The sequence below is a fragment of the Pteronotus mesoamericanus genome, unplaced genomic scaffold (assembly GCF_021234165.1).
Source record: "Pteronotus mesoamericanus isolate MK-2021 breed Mesoamerican mustached bat unplaced genomic scaffold, CSHL_Meso_final contig_221, whole genome shotgun sequence".
Classification (NCBI taxonomy): domain Eukaryota; kingdom Metazoa; phylum Chordata; class Mammalia; order Chiroptera; family Mormoopidae; genus Pteronotus; species Pteronotus mesoamericanus.
In genome coordinates this window covers 18,462,084-18,479,672 of record NW_026555092.1, presented here as the reverse complement: position 1 = coordinate 18,479,672, position 17,589 = coordinate 18,462,084, and the positions used below count along the sequence as shown (strand labels likewise).

Here is a 17,589-nt window from a genome sequence, read left to right as displayed (position 1 = left end):
GGCCTCAAGACTCCACATCCTGAGCTCTTTTTTCCTCCCGCCCTGTGCAACATCTGCCCTTGGAGATGAGCTCTTGGGATGTAGTCCAGAGGCAGCAGAGGGAACAGGGCTGCATTTGGAGTCAGGGGCAGTTGGCACTAGGGAGAATGTCTTCTTTCTACTCCTCTTCCTGCCCCCATGGCGTAGTGCCCTGCATGGGCTTTTCCTTTAAATATGTCTTACAGCTGTCTGAACTCTGAAATTTCTTTCACTCCTTCCCTCGCCTTGTTAACATGTGTTGCCTTTGGGGTAATCAGGGAAAAAATATTATGTCCTTTTACAATTACCGGGTTTTGGAATATTAAAATGTCTCGCTGCATCGGCACTGTTATTTTGATTGGTATTCTAACCTTTGACTAGCCCATAAAGCGCTCCGCTCCTGAAGCCAATATTGCAGGACTGAAATTTAATTCCGAAATGATTCCAGATAATAGGGAGACAGATAATATATGCATGAAGGATATTATGTTTGGACTAACTGCAGCAGGGCCAGGGCTGGGGAGCTGAATAATAGCCCAGAGTGAGTTATAATCTGTGGGACAGAAATGCCTTACTGTCAGGGCCAGGAGAGGAACTCTTAAATCAAAGGCCTGGGAAAGGGTGTGATTGCAGCGTGCTCATTTTGACAGGAAGAACACCATCACCAAGAAGGTAGGTATGGAAGGCTGTGGCTCATTCTTTCTCTTAAGCAAGATACCCAAGGCCCTGGATGAGCTAGCTCATTGTAGCAACTCCATCTTCAGATCTCCTTTCCCTCTAACATTCCACCCACCTCAAACTTCTTGCTGCTCCTCAAATATACATGATTGTTTCACTTCCCTTTGCTTATTCTGTTCCCTTTGTTTACATTGCTTTTCTCCTTTTAGTATGTTGGAAAAACTCCTGTTCATCCTTCAAAACCCTCTTCCTTAGAGCCTCCACTGATGTTCCCTCACCTCTTCTCGACATAGTTAATCACCTCCTCCTTTGTATGACTTCAGTACTTCGTAATGAGTGTTCCGCATGCACTTGTGATTATGTGCTTACATGTTTATGTTTCCCGTGAGACTGAGCCGCTTGAGGTCTACAAACCACCCATCTCCGTATTTCCAGTGCTCAGCACTGGGCCTGGTACACACTAGGGATCAACAAGCATTAATTGCACCCACACTGAATAAAGGGCTTGACTAATAAGCCCCAGAGTCCAGATGCCTATTCCTCTGCCAGATTTCCCAGACAAATAGATGAAGAGGAGTTAGGTAACTTGCCTAAGGGCACCTAGCCAGGAAGATGTAAAGCTAGGATTTGCACCCAGGTCGGTAGGTGTGTTCTTTTCCCCAGCCCATGTATCTAACTAGGTGAACAGGCATGGAGTTGGAGGCCAGAATAGGAAAGTCAGAAACTCACTTCCCTGATTTCTTCCTTCCATAGCTCAGGACTTGAGTCCTCTTGGCTTGGAGATTGCATTGGTTCTTAGTGTTCATGGAATTCAAGTCCTGGAGGGGATTGTGCCTCCTGTTGCTACTAATGACCTTTGGACAGTTATTTCACATGCAAGACACTTCTGTTATAACCTTGTAATTAAGGATCAGAAAGGTACCTGGAGAAAGATACCTAAGTGTGGTTTTGGAGAGCTCTTAGGGAGGTAGGCAGGCAGAGTATGTAAAGCTCTTAATAAAGTCTGAAAACTTCACAGGCATTCCCTTCCCCCCTTGAGTACTTGGTGGAACTTATATTTTAGGTGTATGCTGATAAAGAAACTACATAATGAAAAAAGCTACAGTGAATTTGTTTGGCTTTTTAAAGGATTTATATTTTATTAACTACAATACTATCTCTTTGTCCTTAAGCCTGGACAAATAGTATGTCCATGTGAGACTTAATCCTTCTCTTAGTCTCCAGGTGATGCTTGGTGGGTACACTAGCCACTGGGCATGTGGCTCACAGGCTGGAAAGCGTTGGTACAAGAGAACTTCTAATGTTGCTACCCTCTATCTGTGTGATCTGACACAAGTTCCCTAACCTCTCTGAACCTATAAAAGATAACTAATGTCTGGCACGCAGAACTTAGTCTCTGGAGCCCAGGAGGCTTGATTTAGAATCTTTACTCTGGACTTACTAGCTGTGGAGTTTTAGGAAAGTTGCTTCACTTCTTTCAGCCTCAGTATTTTCCTCCATAAAACAGTAAAAACAACACCCACTCCTGAAATGATAGCACTACACCTCTGCTCCTCCCTTGTCCTTGTACTGTCGTCTTCACTCCGGTAGCCCAGTCATCTCATCTAAGCTACAAGGGTGAAGGAGAGAAGAGCTCAAGGTAGACAGACAGGCCTTTGTGGATGAGAGCTAGGGAAAAGAAGCTTCCCTGCCAAATTCAAGGGAGCGGCAGGGAGGAGGAGCCCAACCCCATTCTTGGATTAACTGAGTCGATCATCTCATAGTCCTTGATTCCAGCTGCCATCAGCATTCCTGTCTGTCCAAAGGAGTATAGTCACATTCACCTTTGGACAGTTGCTGGCTTTGTCTCCTACCTGTGTTATGACCTTGGACAAGTTACTTGCCTTCTCAGAACCCTGGTTTCCTCATTTGTAAGGTAGAGATAATAATAATAAACAGGAGCTGCTCTAAATGTTTTACACAAATTAACTCAGCCCTCAAACAACTCTGCAAATACAATTATTAGCCATCTTACAGATGAGGAACCTGATGTACAAGACGTTAAATATCTTTCTCAGGGTTCCGCAGCTTCAGCTTCCACAAGATTCAACCTTCCACAAGGTTCAAATGTGAGTGATGGAGTAGGCGTGAGCATTAGGCAGTAAACTGCAGAGACCATGCTCTGGATGTATTTGCTCTGTTGCCTCCAGTGCAAAGGAAGAGTCATTTTCACCTGGGATGCAGGAGAGAAAGTCAACAAAAGTTTCATTAAGGAAACACTTGAGTTAAGCCTTGAAAGAGAGTAAGTTTTCAGGAGACAGGGTGGAAAGGGCATTCCAGGCAGGGGGAGCAGTCAACAAAGGCCAGTGAGCTTGCTGGATCGGGGAACTAGGAACAGTAGCTTTCAGGTATTTTAGGCTACTGATGTGGGTCACCTGTGTATATACCTCTTGCCACAGGAAAAAGCAGAGCAAGCAAGCACAGCAAGGAACCATTGCCCAATGTCTAGAGTGGGGCCAGCCTAAGCTGCCTCCCAAGAATGGAGCAGTAGCTCCAGAAAAGTTTTTTGGCCATGTCCATATGAGGTAAGAAAGAGTCAGTGGTCCCCAGATAGCAGGAAGGGAAAGAGGCCGCCATGCCTTATAGCATTATTGGCGGTGGGCAGCCTGAGACTGCTGTGCATGAAACCCTCAGTATCCTTATGACAAAATGTGGCAAATGACAGTGTGGGGAATCAGTTAGGTAATGTTTGTAAAGCTCTTCAAGTGCTGGTGCTGGGTGTGTGGATGGGCAGCCTGGCGCAGCCTCAGCTAGGAAGCTGAGCCAGCCTGCCTTGTGCTGCATCCCAAGGAAGCGTGGCCACGTGGCCATGAGGGGAAGGAGCAGGGGAGGGAGTCAGCTCAAGGCAGCTGGGATTCCTTCTACCTTCCTGAGGTTCCCTGCAGCTGCTACAGATCGACATCTACCCTGGACTTGATTGCAGTGCCCTCAGTGGCAGGTCTTACCAACAAAGCCCGCTTCGTGGTTGGTGCGCCTCTCACTTGCTGCTGCTCAGAGCCTGTGCCCTGTTAAGTGATGCAACCTCTTTGTCCTGGTTCCACTGTGAGCCTCCTCTGTCGTTTTCTTGTGTCCTTGAGGAACTGAATTCTGAGCTCACTCTGGAGCAGGGGAGAGAGGGGAGCTCTCCTTGTTCTGTTTGGGGCCTGGATTTAAACCTAGGGATCCTGTCCATAGAACTGTACTCTAACCCTTGGGCCAGGTGCTAGGGCCCACAGTAGCCCAGGGTCCATGCCTCTTGGTTATTGTGTGTGGCCTGATCTGTCCCTGTGCAGGTCCACAAGCCACTCAAGAAAAGGGACTAGATCTGCTTCTTCTCTGAATCCACAGAGCTAGGCAAGCAGAGGGGACCTTAGGAAGCTAGTAGAGGCATAGATGTGGAAAAGCTGAGGGTGTTAGGGAGAGATGAGGTGGGCGAGGCAACAGGGGAGAAGTGGACTCATCAGTGCTCAGTATTAAGTCTGAGAGAGCTAAGGGAATCCTTACACACCTTCTCCCAGATTTTTTGTTTTGCTTTTTTTTTTGTTGTTGTTATTTTTGTTGTTGCTGCTACTACTGCTACTCTAGACCCTGGAAACTGGAATGAGTTACATAAAAAGGAAGAAAAGGACAAGGAGACTTCCTTGAAGGCAGGAGGCACAGTTCTGCATCCTGTCTCCCACATTGCGCTGCAGACCACTCTGGAAAGGCAGGTTTGACCGGTCTATGTTGTTAATAATAAAGCACAAACATATTAAGCCCCAGTTGGTGCCAACTTCTGTGTTAGGTGCTTTACACACATTATTGCATTTAATCCTCACACCTACGCAGCAAGGAAGGGGCTGTTGTCCCTATTTTATGGGTGCTGAAATAGAGACTTGGAGAGATTAAGAAGCTTGCCCAAGGTCACATGACCAGGTTGTAACTCCAGTTTCTCTCTTTTCGCAGCTCCCTTTTTGTCACTTGTTCCATTGCAAATACCGCCTGAAGGCAGCTCCTCTGGTTTGGCCTGGTTTAAGCTGGAGGCCTCGGCAAACACATACCAGCCATTACTAGTTGTCTGATTAGTGAAAGTCAGTGATTAGGGAGGGATAGGAATTGGTTTCCCAGGTGAGACTTTGTATGGAGATCTATCTGTGGGTGTATGTGCATGTCTGTACGTGTCTAAAGAAGTGTATCTCTCTATGTGGGGATGTTTATGTATACTTAGGTGTGTGCACATGCCCACACATGGGATTAAGGGCGAGGGTGTAGGTATGGGATCTATGGTTTAACTAAGGCAACCTGGAAGTGGACAGATGAGGCCCTTGTCTCTAGAGGACAAATGTGGTGCAATACAAAGAATGCTGGACTAAAAGTTGAAGATAGATGATCAAGACATAGGATTTGGTGTTGGGTCACTTGCTCTTTCTGAGGCCTCAGTTTCCTCATCTAACAAATAAGGGAGCTGGGTAAACTGATCTCTTCTACCTTTGCCATTCTTAAATCATTCATGGCACCTTAGGTTTCCTCTTTTTGCAAATAATGAGACAGATGCAAGGAAGGCAAGAGTAGTCCCTCTTTTACCCTGATCTAGTTTGATCTTTAGCCTTGGGATTACTTTGCTATTCCACTGGGAAAGTTGAGGGTCCAGGGAAGGCAGGGCATTGCCTGACTTCAGGTCAGGATTGCTGGGAGCTCAGGTGTTGGGGAGGCATTTGGACAACTGGCGCCTGATGCAGTTTGGGGTGGCTTGGACTAGAGCTGAATGCCATTAGGCTTTGGGCTTCTCCATGAGAACATGGGGTGAGGAGAAGCTTGTTGTCTCCCTGTTCCTTTGGGGAGTGTGTGTGTGTCGGGGGTAGTTCTTAAGGCAGGCTGTGGCCCAGGCCCTTCCTCTGGCCTTTGATCCCCTTTGTTGGTTTTCTTGGCAGATGCAGAGTGATGGCCAGGTAGACCAGGAAAGGTAGCTGGACATGTGTTCACATTCATATTGGACTGCCAGCTCAATGCACTGTCTGTCTGTGAGCTCAGCTGATCTGCTATCAGCTCTCTTGAGGCAAGAGTGGTTTAGGGTTGAGTGCCTTAATTTTCTCTGGCTGACTCCTCAGGGCTGATCTGTGTGGTTCCTAGAGGTGGGATCTTTGTCTCCATCTTCAAGTGGGATTATAGCAGTGTTTTGTCTATTCTGTCCCATTAATTATCCATCAGCTCCCTGAAATTTCCAAATTTGACCAGGTGGGTCACTAGAGAAGGAATGGGAATTGTATGGATTTGCAGTGCCATTCCTTCAGTCTTGGTGAGGACTTCTCTCTGTTGGCTGGGCTTAGATCAGCCTGGACCTAAGCCTCAGGTAGCAAGTGACCTGTTCTGTGCCTGGGCCGGGACATCTAAATTAACATCCAGCCACCAGGCACTCACGGGAGCCCTGTGTGTTGGAGCATTTAGACTCAGGTGAATCAGGTCTGTTTTCTACCTGTACAGAGCTTCATACTGAGTTGAAATTTACAAGAGACAGAGTCTATGTAGGCATGTCTGTGTGCTCATGTGTCCCTTGCCTGTGCAACTCAGTAAGTTCAGAGCTACCCAGATGAGCCAGCTCCTGCTGCAGCCAGCCAGCCCTGGGACTTTGTCAAAGGCCTTAAGACAGGGCCCTTGAGAAACCATAGGCTTCCCTACTTGGAAGAGGCTCTCCTGGGGCTATGAGATCCAGCCTAGCTGCTTAGGAAGTCCTTGTGTGTGGGTGTGGGCAGGGGTGCACGTGGCAGCAGCCAGTGGTCCGTCCTCAGCACCATGATCCGGTCTTATGGTGGCTTAGGCCTGGGCTTGGCACCTAGTTGGCTGCAAGCGGGAAGGCAGGCTGAAGGCAGATCCCAGGACAGCCATGAGGCCTCCCCAGTGGTGTGTTTGCTGTGCCTAATTACCCGGCAGTTGTTTAACTATGCAAGCTGCATGCCTGCCTTTATTGCGCTGTGATTGCCGAGCTGCCTATGGGGAGTGTCATAAAAAGATATAAAATGCCCATTATCTGTCTGACGCCCTCCTCCTGGACTGTGGGTGTTTGTGTTTTATTTTATTTTTATGGCTTGAGGGAAGCTCTGCAGGAAGGAAAGGGAGGGGAGGGGAAGCCCTGCAGGAATTGGAGGAGCCCCCTTCATACTGTGGTCAGCCATGAGCTGAAGGGCTCTCTCCTGAACAGAGGGGAGAAGCAGAAATGGTGGATCTCCAGGGTCAGGATGGCGCTCAGGAAATAAGGCCCAGATCTATCCCTCCTCATCCAGCTGCAAGTCCTGCAGCTTTATTTCCACTCTATCCATGCTAGCCTCCTTCCTAGCACATAAAGGTCTGCTGCCTTGGGTGCAGGGCAATTTGCAGAGGGTTCTGAGAATGGTCTCATTACCACTCATTTCTTTACCGGCTTTGATGACTCAGGTGCCTGCTGGCCTCCTAGAGCTCCATGGCTTGCTTTGAGACAAATACTGTGGGCACCACCCTCTGCTCCTGAAGTCATCCACCCCTACAGCTTCAGCTTCCCTTTTCTTGCCAGCCACAGTGATGTGTTCAGGCCAAGCCTATTCAAGAATTCACTGGGTCTTATGGAAACCTCCTAGGACAGGAAAGAGAAGGGAATTAATGTGATTTGAGACCTGTCCTGTGCCAGACAGAACCTGTGTTTGGCACTCAGGCAGAGGTCAGAGATGAGACAGGGGTCCTATCCTTAAACAGCTCACACTGTGTAACTGAGTTCCACCTTCACAGTAGGTGTTGAATAAATGTTTGTCAAATGGGACTGAATTCAGCATAGTCATTCATTCTCATGCAGTGAATGGCTGTTGAGCACCCACTGGGTCAGGCACTCTGCCAAGCACTGGAGATAAAATAGTGAACAAAATAGACAAAATCCCAGCCTTCATGGTCATTCAAATTTATTGGGAGAAGGATTAAAAGACTTAAACCCAGGGTATCTAACTTCAAAACCCATGCCCTTTCACCTATGACATGTTGTCTCCCATGCCCGAATCATAAAACTCCAAGCTATCCTGTACTGATTATTTAACTTCCCTACTTGAAAAAATCTTGATATCTACTGAATGAAGTATACACGCTCTAGCCCATCCTTTGAGACCCCCAAAGTACCTGTCCAGCTATACCAAGATAGCCTATATGGTCCACTTCCATGCTTTATTCACATCTGTTCCATTTGCTGTATTGTCCTTTACTGCATTCCCGCCTACTGAACTCCTACTTATCCTAACTCCTTTTTGTCATCTGCGAAGACTTCCAGTTTCCCATTGGGAACTTTCTCCCTCTTCAGACACCTATATTGAGTTCCTAAGCACTGTACTAGAGCTTTCCCTGCTTTTGTTCACTCTTGGTGAGCTTGCTGTAGGCACTTCTTCTACTGTAATGTACATAAAAAGTTTTATGGAGAGCCCTGGCCAGTGTGGCTCAGTTGGTTGGAGTGTTGTCCCATGGGCCTAAAGTTTGTATGTTCGATTCCCAGTCAGGGTACATTCCTGAGTTGGTCCCAGTCAGGGCGCATGCTAGAGGCATAACCGATCAGGGTTTCTCTCACATTGATGCTTCTCTCCTTCCCATCCCCTCTCTCTAAAATCAGTGAGCATGTCCTCTGGCGAGGATTTAGAAAAAAAGTTTTATTGAGATATAATTCACGTGCCACCCAATTCACCTATTTAAAGTGTACAATTGAGCTCTGGCCTGTGTGTCTCAGTTGGTTGGAGTGTTGTCCTATAAACCAAAAGGCCCCAGGTTCAGTTCCCGGTCAGGGCCCATACCCAGGTTGTGGGTGTGATTCCCAGTTGGGGTGCATAAGAGAAGGCAACCAACTGATGTTTCTCCCTCCCTCCCTTCTCCTCTCTCCAAGGGAATTCAGTGTTTCTTCGTATATTCATAGGGTTGTACAACCATCACACCATCTAAGTTTAAAACAATTTTGCCCCCTCTAAGAGAAACTTCATTAGCAGTCACTTTCCATTTCCCCCAAGTACACTAGCCCTAAGCAACCACTAGCCTAATTTCTCTGTCTATAAATTTGCCTATTCTTGTAATTTTGGGAATTTCTTTTATGTAGCCTTTGTGGTTGGCTTCATTTACTTAGCATAAATTTTGAGATTCATCCATGCTGTCCTGTGGATCAGTATTTTATTTCTTTTTATTGCTGAATAATATTCTGTTCTATGGGTATGCCGTATTTTATTTATCCACTCATCGATTGATGGACATTGGATTGTTTCTACTTTTTGGCTATTATGATGAATGCTGCTATGACCATACATGCACAAGGTCACTTTATTGTTTTTGCTTTTTTTTTTTTTTTTTTTTTTTTTTTTTTTTTACACTTCTCTGTCTTTCCAAGTAGTATGAGCTCCTGACCCTGAGAGTTGGGGTCACTTCTGTATTGTTCACTGCTGCATCCCTGCCACTTAGCCCATGGTTAGCACTCAGTAAATGTCAGTGAATGAATACATGCATGCTTTCTAATTCTTTTACCCCTCGGGATATAATAGCAAATTGTGGGGACCTGTTTTAATCCCATAACTCACTCTGCCCTGAGTATAACTACACACACACATCCACCACCCATGCTGAAGTGTAAGTTCATTTGTCAGTATTCTGGACCATGCCCTTTTCATTCCACTGTTGACCTCTCTGGTGTAAGTCCTTACCCTGCAACAGCTGATCTGAGAAATTCTCCTGAGTTGCCCCCATGATGACAGATACAGTCTCTAACGCAACCCTGAGGCAGAGACCAGCTCTACCTTCCCCCCTCCTTCCCTCTTCTCCTGAGCGGCCTGAACCTGTGGGATAACCCTGGAGGGTGGTGTGTTGGGTTGGGTGGCCTTCAGCTAAGAGGCTTTCAAAGGCTGGCTTTGTGACAGCTCTAAATGCCTGGGCATTGCGGGGAGGAGAAGATGCTACCCCTGAATTCCAGTCAGTAGCCTGTATGAAACAGGTCTGCAGAAGTAAAGGAATTTCTAGAACCAATAGCTCTGAGAGATCAGTAAAACCAATATTTCTTTTTTCTTTGTACTTAACCTAATAGTTTGAGCCCATAATTAGAATTGGGCTTTATTAGGCTAATTAGGAGATAGGAATGATGGTAGGAGGACAGGTGGAGATGCATCAGAGTGGTGGGCAGTAAATCCAGGGTTTTAATAGGTTTGTTCCGTAATCAGGTGGCCTGGAAGGCTGACTGGGTGGCTCGGCCCCCTCCCCTCCCTTCTACTCCCATCACTCCTTGAAGTGGCCTTCACACTTTGCCGTCCTTGTCCTCGGTACTGGCAGCAGCTCTGGGATATGGGGAACTGGGGAGGGAGGGAGGAGACCCCACCCGGAGCTTCATTGCCTATGCACGCGCCGTCCAGCCTGGCGGCATGATTACCTTGCTGAGAAATCCGTCCAGGCGCAGGGCTGCTGATAGCAATCATTGATTAAGAGGGTAATTGTCCTGAAAATTCAGATTGATCAGAAGGCAGAAATGATAACTTGTGTAACTGTGTTTAAAGCCACGTCCTGTCAATAGAAAAGACTGAGATGTATCGCGCCAAGTGGGGGGCAGAACGGATGGGTGTGTGTGGGCGGGTGGGCGCTGCCATCCTTCTCTCAGGGCTGAGCAGGATGTTTCTTGTCAGTAACCTGGACTATTGGAGATTCAATCACTTTTATCTCCCCCTCTCTCTCAATCCAAATGCCTTTTCATATTAGGAAATTAGAATCGGCCCTGCTCATGCAAGATTTATTAGCTCTGCTGAGCAGTTGCACCGAAGAGTAAATGATTTTGCTTTGCTGGAGCTTTTTACACATTAGGACCCAACTTCTTCCCTGCCATATGCCGCTGGCTGCCTGGAGGAGTGGGCTCTAGAACCAGGTACTTAGGGAGTGAGCTTTCAACATCTGGCTGGGAGGAAAAGCATCACTTGGGTCTGGCTTCTTGATCTGCCAAGAGACCCTGTTGTGTCTGGCTGACTTCCTTCTATCTGATCCCCAGACAGCTCCCTTACTGAAGTATAGGTTGCCTTGCTCAACTGAAGGGGCCAAGCCCCCTGAGAGGATGGAATGCATCCATCAGAGTTGGATGGCCTGGTGGAGACTCACCCTGGGAGGAGGGACTGGCGTGTGTATTAGGTGAGGATTGACAGTAGAGGCAGAAAATAGAGGGACCACCATGCCCTTTCCTCTCTCAGCCTGGGATTGTTCTCTTGTCAGGGGCAGGGACTGGAGCATCTTTCTGAGCCCCTGAGGAAGCTATCCAGGAAGTTGCCTGGCAGTTTAGAGTGGGAAAGCTAGTTAGACTGAGCTTAGGGGTATCTGGGCCTGCTGGCTGCCTGTGTCTAGAGGACTGCAGGATTGACTGGCTGAGGCTATCCAATCTGCCAGCAGTGCAGACTCTTAGGGAAGAAAGGGCCTGGGATCCATGCTTTTGGGACTCTACTTATGGTCTTCGACTCAGAGGCAATGTGGGCCTGTGTGGCCAGCTGGACCTAGTATGTTCTGGAGGCCAGGGTCCCAGTGGGTTAGATTGTAGGGAAGACAATTCTCCTTCACCGAGGCTGTGTACCTATCTCTGCTTCTTGCCTTATGTCTTCGGTCCCCTACCTCCTTGGGCCACTTGGACCCATAGGCAAATGTCAGTCACTGTCATTCTTCCACCGCCAATATTTGCAGGTGTCTGATCCTGGAGGCCTGGTGGAGCAAGTAAAAGTGTGGCAAGTCCTTCTGATATGGGGCTGAGGGAAAGTTAATGGAATTTCAGCATCTTTTGCGAAATGGATATCCCAAGGGCTAACTTCTACCCACTTTGCTCTTTTATTTGACCCTGTGAAGCCCTCTTTTCTCTGAACTTTTGAGTTATATCCCCAAGTAGAGATGTAATTTGGCTAACCTGAGAGTTGGGGCTAGAAGTGATGGAATCCCCAGAATGAATAGCGGGAGTATGCAGCAGCCATTTTGATCCAGAAGGTGGACTGTTTTGTGGCAGGGAGTATAAAGAGGCTTTTTGGAGGAAAGAATCTGGCAAGTGTTTGCAAGGTATTCCCTAGATGGGACCTGCCTTTAAACAGACCATCGGGGCACCAGATTTCTACTGAGGGTCTGCTTCAGGTCGTTTCCTGTCCGGACTGTGTCCTTCAAGCCTTGACGTTTTTGGAAAGCTCCTCCTACTGGGCTGGATTGAGCAAGGCAGGCCTTCCTTCTGCACAGGTGCCATCACCACACCCCCCCATGCCCTGCCCCGCTCCCCTCTGAGGATATGCTGAGGGATAGAGTAGTAGGTAGGAAACTTGATGCAGCCCCCTCATCCCCCTCACCCACTCTAATGGATGGTGAAGGGAGTGGAGGCACAGGACCTACTCAGCTTCCCAGTCTGTAGTGCTTCTGCCTCAAGCTAGGCTTGCCAGCTGCCTAGGAATACTTCACAGTCCAGAGGGAAGGTTGAGTCATGTTTGGCTTTAGTCTTCTGCTAGGGCTAGTTTGGGCAAAGTCAAGAGAAAACCGAAGTGCCATGGGCAGCTTGGACTTGGGATAGAGAATTCAAAAGACATATTTTCAGTGGAGTGAAGAAGACCGTCACTACAGGGTAATTATAAATGGTGTTGCCTCCCAGATCCCAGAAGAGGGAGTGCCTAAATTCTGGAAGAGCTCAAATGGGCATCCTGAAGTGGGGAGGGGTAGGGGGCCAGCCTTGAACTGAGTCTGTGAGGAGGATGGAGAGTGTGATATGGAGCCAAGTGTGGACCAGCATCTGGGCAGGGAGAATAAGAAGTGTACAGATCAGTTGTGCTAGGACCAAGGCTGGAGCCAGTGGGGTTCATTTTCTCCAGCACACTTCATCACAGTTTAGAGGTACGGGTCGCCTCTCTGTTTTAACAAGCCGGAGGGGTACGTACTATCACCATCTACCTGGGCTGTTGGGGGCTGTGGGCCTTGCATTGCACCAGCTGGAGCCTTCGGTTGGAAAGATGTACAGGACAGAGCCTTAGGGAGTGGACCCTATGCTCCCCTCAGCTCTGCTCCTCCTCGCATTCTGCCTTGAGGGCAGGGAAGGGAGCAGAGGTTCAGGCTAAGGAAATGGCTCTGACAAAACTTTAGGCCAGCTTGCTCCACCCATGCTAAACCCATTCTCAGCCCTGCCTTGTGCCTCGATCCAGCTCTGCTGCCAGGGCCTGGCAGGGAGGCTGGGAGGAGACCGGGAAGCCAGAAGACTCATTTTCACTGGAATTTGACCTAAAGCAGGATTGGAAGGGAAGAAAAGAATTTGAACAAAAGTGCAGGCAGGAAGGAGCTGTTAATGAGCCTTTCTTTCTCTTGGGGACAGAGCAGAGCGCATAGCGGGGCGCAGCGCCTGCTCTCCTCAGTGGCTCTCTAAGGTAGCTGTAGTCTCTGGCCGCTGCCTGCTCTCGCTCTCTCTCCTTTTTTCCCTCTCCTCTTTCTCGGCTCTCTCTATTATGGGGACTTGCTCCAGCTCTTTCTCTCTCTTCTGTCTCTCCTTTTGTTCTCTCTTTGTCTATTTATCACACTGTGAAGGTTGAAAGAGATGTTATTAATCTGGGAGAATGAAGGCAGGATTAGTGGTATGAATCGGATTTTGAGAGGTGTAATGATAGAAAGACTCGCTCGGCTGGCGGCCTGCGTGAGCTTGATAAATGGGGAGCACTCCAGACTGACTCGCGCCTTCCTCCGCGCTGTGCGCCCTGCCCGCTGGGGCGTGCCGCGCTCTCAGATCTGCCAGCCGGCCCACCCCGCTCCTACCTGAACCGGAGCAAAAAGCCAAGGGTAAAGCAGACACAAATATCTCCCATCGCACTTGGAGACATCATTGCTTTCAGCACCCTTTTCAAGTGGAGGCCTGTCGAATTCTCAAAGGGCTATGGGCAGAGGGAGCAGGGACCTAGACTTCAGCCTTCTTCTGGAGCCTGTGAGAGTAGAGCTTCCCTTCCACCCCTGGCATGGATGTCAGGGGTCAAGGAGTGAGAAGGCAGTCCATAGACCAATCACATGAGAGTACTAAACTAGATGTTATATGTAATTAAGCCAAGTGCCGTTGGGAGAACTGTAGAGGTCAGGATGGGACATGGATGAGGGAGGAAGAGAAATTAAGAAAGGCTTCCGGAAGGTTAAGTCCTGGCAGACAGGATTTGGAGAGGGTAGAGGAAGACTAGCGTTCTAGGTAGGGAAACGACATGAACAAAGGTGCGAGAACAGAAATAAGCCTGGCTCTTGTGGTAGGTTGAAGAGCCTCAGATGTGGTTTCAAATCAAGAAGGAACATGAGAAATCAAGCAGTTAAGTCCCTCACTTGCCAGTGAGGAAACAGGCCTGGGGACTAGAGTTGCCATTTTCTATTCAAGTCCTGTTGCTTGTTCCAAAGGTGCCCCTTCCATCACCCTGGGACGATACAGTGAGCATTTCCCTCTTCTCTCCTCGGTGCCTTTGGTCACAGCCTTATAATCTTCATCTTTGCAACCAGAAGATCCTGGCTTAGGTTCACTGCTTTTTAGTCTCTAGCCCTTTCCCAGCCATGGCTCAGGGTCCTCCTCACACCCCTGCCCCCAGCCCAGTCTGCAGTCTGTGTGGCAGTCCTGTCCCAGCCAGCCGACTGCTGCTTGTGGGGTGAGGAGAGGACTAGGAGGCAGCCCAGCCCATTCTGGGCTCCCGATGCCCCTGAGCCCGAGCACCTTCCCCCCTTATATCCCTCTCCAGTTCTCTCTAATCACTCTCTATTGCGGTGATTGGGCACTTACTGGTGTCCACGTCTGTTTCTCCTCAAAGGACAGTGAGTTCTTTAAGGACAGGGTCTATATATGATTCATTTGAGTTGCTAGGGTCTGGCAGGCCTTCAGTGAATGCATGTAGCCTGGCATGTAACAGGTTCTCAGTAAACGTTTGCTGTGAATGAGTCAGTGTCATTCCAAAGTCTGTACTTTTTTTATCATATTCCACCTGGGTAGGATGAAGGTAGAGGTAACAAAGGGAGGTGCAGGGACCAGGATGTTGGGCATGCCTGGAGAGGAGGCTCTTTGGGCCTTAGCGCTGGAGACTGTCGTGTTCAGCCTTCTCATCTCTCAGCCTTCCTTTTTTCCCTCCAAACATCAGAAAAGAGAAGGGCCTCGTCTGACCCTAAAGGCTTTTATTCTCCTCCTGGGTGATCTTATTTACTTCCACGGTTTCATCCACCTCTTGTACACTTTCTGACGACTTTCTTGTCTCAGCTCAAACTACTGAGTTGAGCTCCTGGCCTTTGCGTCCACCTTTTCCAGGCAGCCCACCTCAGATGTCCGACTGAAGGCCCTCATGGCCCTTCTCAGAGGTTTTCCTCCAAGCCTGGTTAGAGTTTGCTCTGGCAGGGCCTCATCCCCTCACTGTATGTGAGTTTACATACATATTTACATGTCTCTCCTAGTTTGGAAGCCCCTTGAAGGCAGTGGCTTAGTTTACTTGATCTGCGTGTCTCTGGCACCTAGCACAGAGCTTGACACACAGTAGTTGCTCAATAAGTGTGTGTTATATGAGCAAGCCAGTGAAGAGGGAAGGGGGTCTTGGATGAAGATACTGAACACCCTTTTTATTTTTTCAGAGAGAAAGAGATGAAGGTGCATGTGTTGTGCACAAGCATGCACATGCCTTCATGTTTGAGGAGTGGGTGGTGGTGGTGGTGTCACATGCTCAATAAAGGCTTATATTTTAATTTGGAAGGCACTTTAGAAACTTAAAGTGCTTTGCCTAAGTGCTGACTGCTATTAGTGTCTCCTTTTTATTAGGAAAAAGGACATGATTTTTCTCTTTTATCTTCAGGCCTGTCCAACTTCTGAGAGTCAAACTTAGCAAAATGCCTGCCCCTCACTGAGGTAGTTACATGCCAAGTTCAAAGCTTTGGACTTGAAACACAGAATTTTGCTTTGCAGACTGGTTCTGACACCCCTCAGGGGATTAGCCCAACAGCTCAGCATCAGGAAGGGGGTGGGAGAGACAGGGTCATTTGACATAGTTCAAGCTATAGTCCTGAGCTCATCCCCTCTCCATGTAGGCTCGGGTGGGAGGACATAAGAACTTGGGCCATTTTGGAGAGATAGGGGAATGACCCCAATGATTATCAAAAACCCAATTGTCACACAGTACGAAGGACCAGACTTCAGAGAGAGGACTGGGGAGGAATGGCCCCAGGAAGAATTGGTTTTATGCAGTCCAGGGATGATAGGACCAAGAGGCAGACATCACAGCTTCTGGACCTGGCAATGTTGAGAGCTGCCACCACAAAGGGCTGGGTCAAAGGGAGGGAGTGCGTGTAGCAGTAGCAGGAGGAATTCTTGTCCTGGAGGCCGTGAGGCAGGAACTTGCCTTGTGCCTTATGAACACCTTTGAGGGCCTTGCTGGTTTGAAGGAAAGGAAACACCCCCTCCCTATGGAGAAGATTTGGTGCTGCAATGGCAGGAGGTCTGGGAGGCCCAGCTGAGCCCTGTCATTGGGCCCCTCTGTATGGCGTCTGCCCAGGCTCTTTCTTGAGCAGCCACAAGACAGGAAGCATCCTGGCCTCAGTCTGGCCTATTTCTGCCAGCCCTGGATGCTGGATGCTGGATGCTGGATGCTGAAAGCTTTGCCCATGGCTGAGGCACAGGAAGGTGGGGGCTTTGGCTTATCTTGCTAGTGCCCTGCAGTCCCATCTCCTAAGTGGGCCTAATTTTGGGGAGTTAGGGCAAGGGTGGGGTGGGGGGAGTACATTGAGCCTTCTGCCTTAACTGAATTTCCATACCTCCTGTTGTTAATTATAGAGATGTAATAATGCAATTAGTGCACGATTAAAAAAAATCCCTGATATGATTACCATGGATTTAATATCACATGATATATCATTATATCGTTACGCAGTGACAGATGTAATTGAAATACACTTATTGGAGCCAGGGGTGGTGTTTCATTCAATCCCCAGCACCCCAGGGAGGAAAGGGCTGGCTAAAAAGAAGCAATGGGAGAGGAAATTGTAATGAAAACAAAGAAAACTCACAATGTAACTCTCACCCTGGGCAGTTGGCTCAGATTGACCTGCTATCTTTGACTCTGTGACTGTAGCACGTGGCTCCCCAGACAGGCCGGCCCCTCCTGCAGGGGCTGAGGCAGCATGGCTGGGGAGCTCCTTATCTGGTTCTCATCCCATAAACCTCAGTGGCCCCAGGTCCCCTCTGACTTGGTCATGAAGCTCTAGGAACACAAGGGAGATTACTCCACCTGATAAATAGACTCAGGACCCTCATGGATCACACTGAGCTGGCAGCAGTTCTCCAAATGTGGACGCTGGACCTGTGGTACAGCCTGGCATTTGCTGTGGTGGTGGTGGTGGTGGTGGTCCAGTGGACAAGAGGCAGCTGTCCTATTGTAGGCAGTGAGCAGAAAGGTTAAATATACAGAGATGGTAATTATCCCACTCAGGTTCTGTTGATGGATAGAGGCAACAGCAGCTCTGGGGCCTCCAAAGTATGTTGGTAGTCAGGGAACACTGAGAGCGCAGCACTACCAGCTGGGTGTAGAGGATGGGTTTGTGTCCCCTGATGTGAATGTCCATCTTTTTGTTGCTGTCACTATGCTGGCCAGGCCTTTGGTGGGCCTGGGGAGTGGGGGCTACTCACTCATAAGGCCAAAGGGTTCAGAAAAGGAGAAGGGGTCAGGAACAGTCTCCTTTGCTGATAAAAGGCAGCTGAGCCCCCAGTGCTAAGGACAGTTATCAGGGGATTGCTGTTCCAGTGGACAAGAGCCACAGAGGTTCTTGAAGGAGACTGGGTAGGTTTGACAGAAGTAGCAACTCTGAAAACCAGGCCTTCCTGCTAGGCAAAATTATAACCAAAAAGATGTCTTTTTCCCCTTCCCTTAGTGGAAACCATTCAGGGAGACA

At 48.5% G+C, this 17,589-nt stretch overlaps 1 protein-coding gene across 11 annotated transcripts in view; it reads left to right on the top strand.

Annotated features, from left to right (window-relative positions):
- ERI3 (ERI1 exoribonuclease family member 3) overlaps positions 1-17,589 on the top strand; it is a 122,156-nt gene that overhangs the window by 72,237 nt on the left and 32,330 nt on the right. The window lies entirely within an intron of this gene.